The sequence below is a fragment of the Eurosta solidaginis genome, chromosome X (genome assembly GCF_040869045.1).
Source record: "Eurosta solidaginis isolate ZX-2024a chromosome X, ASM4086904v1, whole genome shotgun sequence".
Lineage (NCBI taxonomy): Eukaryota > Metazoa > Arthropoda > Insecta > Diptera > Tephritidae > Eurosta > Eurosta solidaginis.
In genome coordinates this window covers 168,228,215-168,239,717 of record NC_090324.1, presented here as the reverse complement: position 1 = coordinate 168,239,717, position 11,503 = coordinate 168,228,215, and the positions used below count along the sequence as shown (strand labels likewise).

At 28.7% G+C, this 11,503-nt stretch overlaps 1 pseudogene; it reads right to left on the bottom strand.

Moving 5' to 3' along the window:
* Nucleotides 1-8,308: 8,308 nt before the first annotated feature.
* Nucleotides 8,309-11,366, bottom strand: LOC137235237 (NADH-ubiquinone oxidoreductase chain 5-like; annotated as a pseudogene).
* Nucleotides 11,367-11,503: the final 137 nt, after the last annotated feature.

Genomic DNA, 11,503 nt, shown 5'->3' with positions numbered 1-11,503 from the left:
AACACGTTCACTAGTGTTACGTCAAACTTGTTGGATTTCAGCCGCACAACTCCTCTGCCTGTAGCCAACATCTTGTTGTCGCCAGCTAGCATGATTTCTTCTTCATATTTCTCAAATTCAACGAACATATTTCGATTACAACATAAATGTGATGAGGCGCCACTGTCAACGCACCAAACGTCTGCATTTAATACGTTTTCATTTAAAAAAAAAAAAAAAATCCGTTCTTGTTATTGTAGTTGTCGCCCTTCTGATGATTTTGTTGTTGTTTCTCTCTGCACTCGGCTGCAAAGTGGCCTTTCTTGCCGCAACTGAAACATTTTGAATTTTGACGCTTGTTTCTTTGATTGTTTTTGTTGTTGTTGTTGTTTGATATACCCGACCGTGTGTTTATCTGTTCATTTTTTGCTGTATATTTTGCGCATGTATTTTCTCGCACCATAAATGCTTGTGCGTTGCCTTCTGCATTTTCAGACTTCGTACACTTGCGTCGCTCGCCTTCTTCAATTAGCTTAATCTTTACAGCACTTAGGTTTGGAAGATCATCTCTTGATTCCAATGCTACCACCAAACTTTCGAAAGATTTTGGCAAACTTGCGAGTAGCATTATCACTAAGAACTCATCTTGAAGCGATACGCCAATTTCTCCAAGCTTCTCTGCCACTGACACAAAGTTACTCACATATTGTTGCACGCACTCACCATCGGTCATACGCATTCCAAGTAAGCGTTTGAATAGCGTTACTTTTCGTATTGGCCCTTTTGGTCTGTGCACATCGCGTAGGGTATTCCATGATTCGTTTGCCGTCGTACAATTTTTGATGTGGTTTATCTGCATAACGCCAATGCTTAAAATAATTGTAGCAGATGCTTTTTCATCTTTAGCTTTCCATTCTAAAACTTCTTTATTGTCGCCATTTTCCGCAGGCGCTGGACAAGCTTCACTACCAGAAGTTACTGCCCACAATTCTTGGTGTATTAGTACACTCTTGAGCTGAATGCTCCACGAGTCATAATTGGACTCATCCAATTTCGCAATATTGAACAGAGACGAACTCATCGTTGCTATACACACTTATTGTATACGTATATATTGCGTTTCACCAATTATTTCTTTTTGGGCACTATCTCGAACTTGTTATTTTCTAGGTACCAATGAATTTGCACCTGGTCCCATAACCTCTTGAAATTTATGCTTATATCTCTTGAGATATCTCTGGATTTACAAGAACACTTTCTATACCAAACTTGCTTCTGGTACCCAATGAAGAAAAACAAGTTACTTTGATTATAATATATTTATTGAGATGTTTACTCGAACGCAGTTAAAAAGCAAGTCACTTCGATTTCATTTGAACAAGTTGAAATTATGTACAAAGAACATAGAATAATAAAAACAGTGTTGCATGAATATGGTCGTTGTATATAAGTGTGCCGTGCAATATATTTCAACAGATTTGCAATCTAATGTCATTATTGACTATAAAACTTTAATTAAAAATAAATATTCTTATAAATAGATTTACAATCTACCGCCTAAAATTCAGCCATTTAATTATATCCTTTGTATCTATCCATAACAAAGTCGCATTTAATCGCGACAATGGATATTTTCAACAAATCATAAAGATATTGGAACATTATATTTTATTTTTGGAGCTTGAGCAGGAATAATTGGAACTTCATTAAGAATTATTATTCGAGCTGAATTAGGACACCCAGGAAATTTAATTGGAAATGATCAAATTTATAATGTTATTGTTACATCTCATGCTTTTGTAATAATTTTGTTTATAGTTATACCAATTATAATTGGTGGGTTTGGAAATTGACTAGTACCCCTTATACTAGGAGCCCCTGATATAGCATTTCCTCGAATAAATAATATAAGTTTGTGATTATTACCTCCATCCCTTACATTATTACTGATTAGCAGTATAGTAGAAACCGGGGCTGGAACAGGTTGAACAGTTTACCCTCCTCTTTCATCTACTATTGCACATAGAGGAGCATCTGTTGATTTAGCTATTTTTTATTTACATTTAGCTGGAATCTCTTCTATTTTAGGAGCAGTAAATTTTATTACTACTGTTATTAATATACGATCAACAGGTATTACATTTGATCGAATACCTTTATTTGTATGAGCAGTAATATTAACTGCTCTTTTATTTCTTTTATCTTTACCAGTTCTAGCAGGAGCTATCACTATATTATTAACAGATCGAAATTTAAATACATAATGTTTTGATCCAGCAGGTGGTGGAGATCCTATTTTATATCAACATTTATTTTGATTTTTTGGTCATCCAGAAGTTTATATTTTAATTTTACCTGGATTTGGAATAATTTCTCATATTATTAGACAAGAATCAAGAAAAAAAGAAACCTTTGGTTCTTTAGGAATAATTTATGTTATAATAGCAATTGGATTATTAGGTTTTATTGTATGAGCTCATCATATATTTACAGTAGGAATAGATGTTGATACACGAGCTTCTTTCACTTCAGCAACTATAATTATTGCCGTCCCTACAGGTATTAAAATTTTTAGTTGACTAGCAACATTACATGGAACTCAATTAATATATTCTCCAACAATATTATGATCTTTAGGATTTGTATTCTTATTTACTGTTGGAGGATTAACAGTAGTAGTATTAGCTAATTCATCAATTGATATTATTTTACATGACACTTATTATGTAGTTGCTCATTTCCACTATGTGTTATCTATAGGAACAGTTTTTGCTATTATAGCTGGACTCATCCATTGGTACCCTTTATTTACAGGATTAACTTTAAATCCTATTTGATTAAAAACTCAATTTTTAATTATATTTTTAGGTGTAAATTTGACATTCTTCCCTCAACATTTTCTAGGTTTAGCAGGAATACCACGACGTTACTCAGATTATCCAGATGCCTATACTACATGAAATATCACTTCTACAAATGGTTCATCTATTTCATTAATAGGAGTCTTATTATTTTTATTTATTATTTGAGAAAGTATAATTTCTAAACGAATTGTTTTATATCCTATACAATTTAGATCTTCAATTGAATGATTCGAAAATACTCCTCCAGCAGAACATAGATATTCTGGATTACCTTTATTAATTAATTTCTAATATGGCAGATTAGTGCAATGGATTTAAGCTTCATACATAAAGATTTTACTTTTATTAGAAATTAAATGACAACATGAGCCACTTTAAACTTCAAGCTAGTGCATCACCTTTAATGGAACAATTAACTTTTTTTCATGATCATACATTAATAATTCTAGTTATAATTACAACATTAGTTAGTTATTTAATATTTATATTATTATTTAATAAATATACAAATCGAAATTTATTACATGGACAAACCATTGAAATAATTTGAACAATTCTTCCAACAATTATTTTATTATTTATTGCTTTCCCATCACTTCGATTATTATATTTATTAGATCAAATTAAATAACCATCAATAACATTAAAAACTATTGGACATCAATGATACTGAAAATTTGAATATTCAGATTTTTTAAATATTGAATTTGACTCATATATAATTCCAACAAATAAAAAAACTAATAATAATTTTCTATTATTAGATGTAGATAATCAAGTAATTTTACCTATAAATTCACAAATTCGAATTTTAGTTTCAGCAGCAGATGTTATTCATTCATGAACAATTCCTGCTCTTGGTGTAAAAATTGATGGAACACCAGGACGACTAAATTAAACGAATTTTATAATTAATCGTCCTGGATTATTCTTTGGACAATGTTCTGAAATTTGTGGAACTAATCATAGTTTTATATCTATTGTAATTGAAAGAATTTCTGTAAAAAATTTTATTAAATGAATTAATAATAATTCATCATTAGATGACTGAAAGCAAGTATTGGTCTCTTAAACCACTTAATAGTAAATTAGCAATTACTTCTAATGAATTTAATAATAAAATTATTTTATAATAAAAAATTAGTTAAATTTATAAATTAGTATGTCAAACTAAAATTATTAATAAATTTTAATATTTTTTAATTCCACAAATAGCTCCTATTAGATGATTAATATTATTTTTTGTATTTTCAATTACATTTATTATATTTAGAATTATTTTATTTAATTTAACTTAATTATTATTCATCAATTAATCAAACATCTAAATCTAATTATTTAAAAAATAAAATAATTAATTCATTCAACTGAAAATGATAACTAATTTATTTTCTGTATTTGATCCTTCATCAATAATTTTAAATTTATCATTAAATTGATTAAATCTTGGAATACCGTTGATCACAATATTGTCCCCGTATCATCCAAGATGCATAACAATGACTTTTTGGATGGAATTACTGATCTTTGCCTTAATCAGATCAACTTCTTTCCGAATAAGTATGGAAAATTCTTAGACTTAGCATTTGTTGACGACATATCTAAATTCTCTATAAATCGGTGTAAACCTCTTGTTTTGCCAGAAGATGTTTACCATCCTTCTCTTGAGATAACTTACGAAATCATAAGCAACGAAGTCGGCTGCACTAACAAAACACGTGTCTCTACCAGATGCTTTGATTTTTCCAAAACTAATTTCAACAATTTAAATAAAGAGCTTTCTGAGATAACGTGGCCTCGATATAAAGAGGATGTAGAGGAAAACGTTTTACATTTTAATAAAACCATTTATACTTTATTTGAAAAACATATGTCCAAACGCACATGCTCGTACATTGAACCAGTGCAAGCTTGGTTTACTAAAGATTTAAAAGCTTTAAAAAATAAGAAATCACGTTTATTCAAATTATATAAGAGAACCGGTTTACATTCTCATTATGCACAGTACGCTATTTTCCGTCATAAATATTTTGAACTTAATAAAAAGTGTTATAAAGCTTACATATGTAAAATTAAAAGAAACATTATTTGCCACCCGAAGTCTTTTTATGATTTCGTTTCCTTCTGCCATGAAGTTTATAAATAGCATTTCCAGCGACGATCAATAGATTGCAAACTTCTTCGCTCAATTTTTTCACTCTAATTACTCTGCTGTGGTTGATTCATCACCTACAAATTATCCGTATGAGCTCCATTCTAGTAACTCAATATATGCCCCACATTTGCTGCCTGAAGATGTTCTACTACATCTAAAGACCCTAAAAGAATCCTTCAAATACGGTCCCGATTTGATCCCAACATGTTTTCTTAAAAAATGTGCGGAATACATTTACCAGCCCCTTACTGATCTGTTTAACCTCTCTTTAAAAAATGGCATTTTCCCGACGGCTTGGAAGGAATCTTTTCTTATCCCACTCCATAAAAAAGGAAGCAAGTCGTCTATTGAAAACTATCGTGGAATAGCAAAGCTCTCCGCTATCCCTAAGCTTTTCGAAGCAATCGTTACTAATCACCTTACATTTTCGATTTCTTCATAGATAGATAGTTCTCAGCATGGCTTTTGTAGAGCCAAATCAACCACAACCAATTTGCTTGAATTTACAACTCACGTCTTTAATGGGTTTAGAAACAATCATCATACCGACGTTATATACACTGATTTCAGCAAAGCATTCGACAAAGTACGCCACTCATTACTTGTTTATAAACTCGAATTGCTTGGTTTTCAACCTGGCCTAACTCGCTGGATCTCCTCCTATCTTTGCGGTAGAACTCAAGGAGTCATTTTTAAAAACCTTTGTTCGAATGTCATAGATGTTCCCTCCGGTGTGCCTCAGGGCAGCCATCTCGGTCCTATTTTGTTTTTGATCTTTATAAACGATGTTTCCACAACTATAAAATCTTTTAAAATTTTAATGTATGCAGGCGGATTTAAATCGTTTAGTTACTTGGTGTAATGCGAATTTTACGCCTCTCAACATAGCAAAATGTAAATCCATGTGTTTTTCACGTGGGAACATACAGCCAGTTTCTTACAAAATTAATGGCCAAACTCTGGAAAGCGTTGATGTTTTTGTCGACTTGGGAGTTACAATATTGCAAACTTAGTTTCAACCCTCATATTAATGCCACAGTCAATAAAGCGAGAGGGGTTTTAGCATTTGTGAAAAGATGGGCAAAAGAGTTTGGTGATCCTTACGTTACAAAAACCCTTTTTACATCATTGGTGAGGCCGATATTAGAATATGGATCGATAATTTGGAATCCGCGTTATCAAGTTCATGTGGATAGACTAGAATCAATTCAAAAACAGTTTTTACTTTTCGTCTTGAGAAATCTTCAATGGGACTCTCCGTATAATCTTCCTCCTTACACTAATCGATTAAAACTAATAAATCTTCCTACACTTGCAAGTCGTAGAGAAATGCTAGGTGTACTATTTATGGCTAGACTTTTAAATGGATCGATTTCAAGCCCATTTCTTTTGAACGAAGTAAACTTGAATGTTCCATGCCGAGTTTCAAGGCATTATAAACCTATAATTCTTAAACAATGCAGAAGCAATTTCCAACTACACGAACCTTTTCTATGTTTGTGTGAAGATTATAACTCTCACTCGAGAATAATTGATGTTTCGGACTCGCTCTTTGCCATAAAAAAGACGGTTCTATCTTCTCTTAATAATTAAAAAATTATACTTACTTTTAGTCTATTGTATTTTGTGAATCTATATTTCTCAGCTGATGAGTTTCTCTGTAGCTGAGCGGTTTTAGATCTCGGCGCTTAAGAAGCCACTGCCTCTCAAAGACTTGGTAACAAAAAAATTATAAATAACTCATAAATAAGAATTAGGATACATCAAACAAAAAAAAAAAAAAAAAAAGTTCATTTATAGGACTTTTAATTATTCCATCAACTTATTGATTAATTCCTTCTCGATGAAATATTATATGAAATTTTATCTTAACATCTTTACATAAAGAATTCAAAACTTTATTAGGACCAAAAAGTTACTCAGGATCCACTTTTATTTTTATTTCATTATTTTCAATAATTTTATTAAATAGTTTTTTTGGATTATTCCCATATATTTTTACGAGAACTTGACATTTAATTTTTACATAAACAATAGCATTACCTTTATGAATATGTTTTATAATTTATGGATGAATCAATAATACTCAACATATATTTACTCATTTAGTTCCTCAAGGAACACATAAAATTCTAATACCATTTATAGTTTGCATTGAAACTATTAGTAATATTATTCGCCCAATAACTTTAGCAGTGCGATTAACTGATAATATAATTGCTGGTCATTTATTATTAACTTTACTAGGTAATACAGGACCTTCTATTAATAATGTAATTATATTATTATTATTAATTAGTCAAATTGCATTATTAATACTTGAATCAGCAGTTGCAATTATTCAATCTTATGTATTTACAGTATTAAGAACTTTATATTCTAGAGAAATCAATTAATTTATTTTATAAAATGAAAACACATGCAAATCATCCATTTCGTTTAGTAGATTTTAGCCCTTGACCTTTAACAGGAGCTATCGGAGCAATAATTTCAATATCAGGACTAGTAAAATGATTTCACCAATATGATATTTCATTATTTTTATTGGGTAATATTATTACAATTCTAACTGTTTATCAATGATGACGAGATATCTCACGAGAAGGAACATTCCAGGGACTTCATACATTACCTGTAACACTAGGATTACGATGAGGAATAATTTTATTCATTTTATCAGAAATTTAATTTTTTTTATCATTTTTTTGAGCTTTTTTTCATAGAAGCTTAGCTCCATCCATTGAATTAGGTATTTCATGACCACCTATAGGAATTAAGCCTTTTAACCCTTTCCAAATTCCTCTTTTAAATACTATTATTTTATTAACATCAGGAGTAACAATTACATGAGCTCACCATAGATTAATAGAAAATAATTATTCACAAACAACACAAGGATTATTTTTTACAATTTTATTAGGAATTTATTTTAGAATCCTTCAGGCTTATGAATATATTGAAGCCCCATTTACAATTGCAGATTTTATTTATGGGTCTACATTTTTTATAGCTACAGGATTCCATGGAATTCATGTATTAATCGGAACAACTTTTTTATTAATTTGTTTAATTCGCCACTTAAATTATCATTTTTCAAAAAATCATGATTTCGGATTTGAAGCAGCTGTCTGATATTAACATTTTGTAGATATTGTATGATTACTAGTATATATCTCAATTTATTGATGAGGAAATTAATAATTTATTAATTAATATCTATATAATATAATTAAATTAATAAATCTATGTAATATAATTGTATATTTGACTTCCAATCATAAAGACTACTAACAACAGTAGTATAGATAATTTATTTAATCTTAACAATAATAATATTAATTATAATTATTACAACAATCATCATAATTATTGCATCTATTTTATCCAAAAAAACCTTAAGAGATCGAGAAAAATGTTCACCATTTAACCCTAAATCATCATCACGATTACCTTTTTCTTTACGATTCTTTTTAATTACCATTATTTTCTTAATTTTTGATGTAGAAATTGCATTAATTTTACCTATAATTATAATTATTAAATTATCAAATATTTTTATATGAACTATTACTTCAATCACATTTATTTTTATTTTAATTATTGGACTCTATCATGAATGAAACCAAGGAATATTAAACTGATCAAAATAATTATATAATAAATAGGGTAGTAGTTAAAAATAACATTTGATTTGCATTCAAAAAATATTGATTGTTCAATCTACCTTGAATAATGAAGCAATTTTATTGCATTTAGTTTCGACCTAACCTTAGGTAATATTTATACCCTTATTCAAAATAGTTAATTGAAGCCAAAAAGAGGCTTATCATTGTTAATGATAAAAATGAGATCATAAACTCTAATTAAAGAAGTAAGATGATCAAGAAAAGGCTGCTAACTTTTATCTTTTATTGGTTTAATTCCATATATACTTCTATAATTTATATAGTTTAATAAAACATTACATTTTCATTGTAAAATTAAAAAAATATTACTATAATTTATTCACTACATATACACAAATATAAATTTATATATATATATATATATATATATATATATACATATATATATAAATAAATTTATATATATATATTCAAAAATTGTTTTAATTACCCTAACAACTTCAATGTTATACTCTAAATTTAAGCTATTTGAATAAAACAATAATAATAATACAATTATCAATATAATAATTCATAAAATAAATAATGTTAAATAAATTTTTAAATTATTATTATGAAAAACAAAGAATAATTGAGAATATTTAATTAAATTATTATATAAATTTTGTCTACCCAAAAATTCAGATCAACCTTGGTCAAAAGATTTATAAACTATATTTCCCAATACTAAAGGATAGTTAATTAATCCATAAGTAGAAATATAAGGTATAAATCATATTGATCCAAAATAATTAATAATTAAATAATTATTTAAAGATTTATTAAAATAAAATAAAGAAACATTAGAAATTATTTATCCCAATAATCCTCCTAAAATACAAATAAATAATGTTAAAAATCTTATATAAAAAGGTAAACAAATTATATAAGGAGTAACAAATAATAATCATCTTAATATTCTACCCCCTAAAATTCTTATAATTAAAAAAAAAAAAAATAAATGTAAGGCGCGATAACCTCCGAAGAGATCTAAGGCCGAGCTTCTCTTCCAATTTGCGTCGTGCTCCTCTTGCTTTTCCCTACAAATTGGCCGGACGGGACCTACATGTTTTATGCCGACTCCGAACGGCATCTGCAAGGCAGATGAGTTTTCCCTGAGAGCTTTTCATGGCAGAAATATACCCGGAGCGCTTGCCAAACACTGCCGATTCTTCTAATTACTAATCCTATTATACCTCGAAGCATAATTCACCCCTCATCATTTAATATATTTAAAGACCCACAATTTAATTCACCAACTATTGAACAATAAATTAAACGAAATGAATAACATACAGTTAAAACAGTTGAAAAAAAATACAAAAAATATCTAAAAAAAATTAATATAATTTATAGAAACTATTTCTAAAATTAAAAAAAAAAATAAATAAATGTAAGGCGCGATAACCTCCGAAGAGATCTAAGGCCGAGCTTCTCTTCCAATTTGCGTCGTGCTCCTCTTGATTTTTCCCTACAAATTGGCCGGACGGGACCTACATGTTTTATGCCGACTCCGAACGGCATCTGCAAGGCAGATGAGTTTTCACTGAGAGCTTTTCATGGCAGAAATACAATCGGAGCGCTTGCCAGACACTGCCGATGGGCGACCCCGCTTAGAAAAATTGTCTTCTAATTGAAAAATCTTATTTCTAAAATTTTGATGTTGCTTTGCCCGGGAGTTGAACCCAGGGCATACGGTGTGATAGGCGGAGCACGCTACCATCACACCACGAATACAACCCAGCTAAAAAAGGTATTCAACATAAAGCTAAATTTGCAACATTAAAACAAGTTGAAGTAAAAGGTATGAAACTTCTTAAACCCCCCATCAAACGAATATCTTGAGAATTATGCATATTATGAATAATAGCACCTGCACACATAAATAATAATGCTTTAAATAAAGCATGAGTTAATAAATGAAAAAAAGCTAATTTTATAAAACCTATTGATAAAGTACTTATTATTAAACCCAACTGACTTAAAGTAGATAATGCAATATTTTTTTTAAATCAAATTCAAAATTAGCACCTAATCCAGCTATAAATATAGTTAATCCAGATAAACAATAAAATACATCTTAATAAAGAACCCGATAATAAAATATTAAACCGAATTAATAAATATACTCCACCAGTTACAAGAGTTGAAGAATGTACTAAAGCAGAAACAGGAGTAGGAGCAGCTATTGCTGCAGATAATCAAGAAGAAAAAGGAATTTGAGCTCTTTTAGTTATAGCTGCTAATATAATTAATAATATTACAACATTCATCTCAAAATCATTTTTTATAAATTCTAAATAAAAAATAAATCTTCAACTCCCATAATTTAATATTCAAGAAATAGCTAATAAAAAAGCAACATCACCAACACGATTTATTAATACTGTTAATATACCAGCATTATACGATTTTAAATATTGAAAATAAATTACTAAACAATAAGAAACTAATCCTAATCCATCTCAACCCAATAAAATTCTAATCAAATTAGGAGAAATAATTAATAATTGATATAATAAACATAAAAACTAATATAATAAAACGATTAATATTTAACTCACTTATTATATACTCTTTTCTATAATATATAACAAAAGAAGAAATCATTAATACAAAAGATATAAATAATAATCTTATTCAATCAAATAAAAAAGTTATAACAATTCTAGAAGAATTTAATCTAATAATTTCTCACTCCAAAAAATAAATTAAATCTTTTAATAAAAAATTTAAACTTATAAAAAAAATAAAAATCTAAAATTAATTAATAATAAAAATCCAATATTACAAAGAGATAATTTTTTCACAATTTAAAATGATTAAATCATATCATTGAC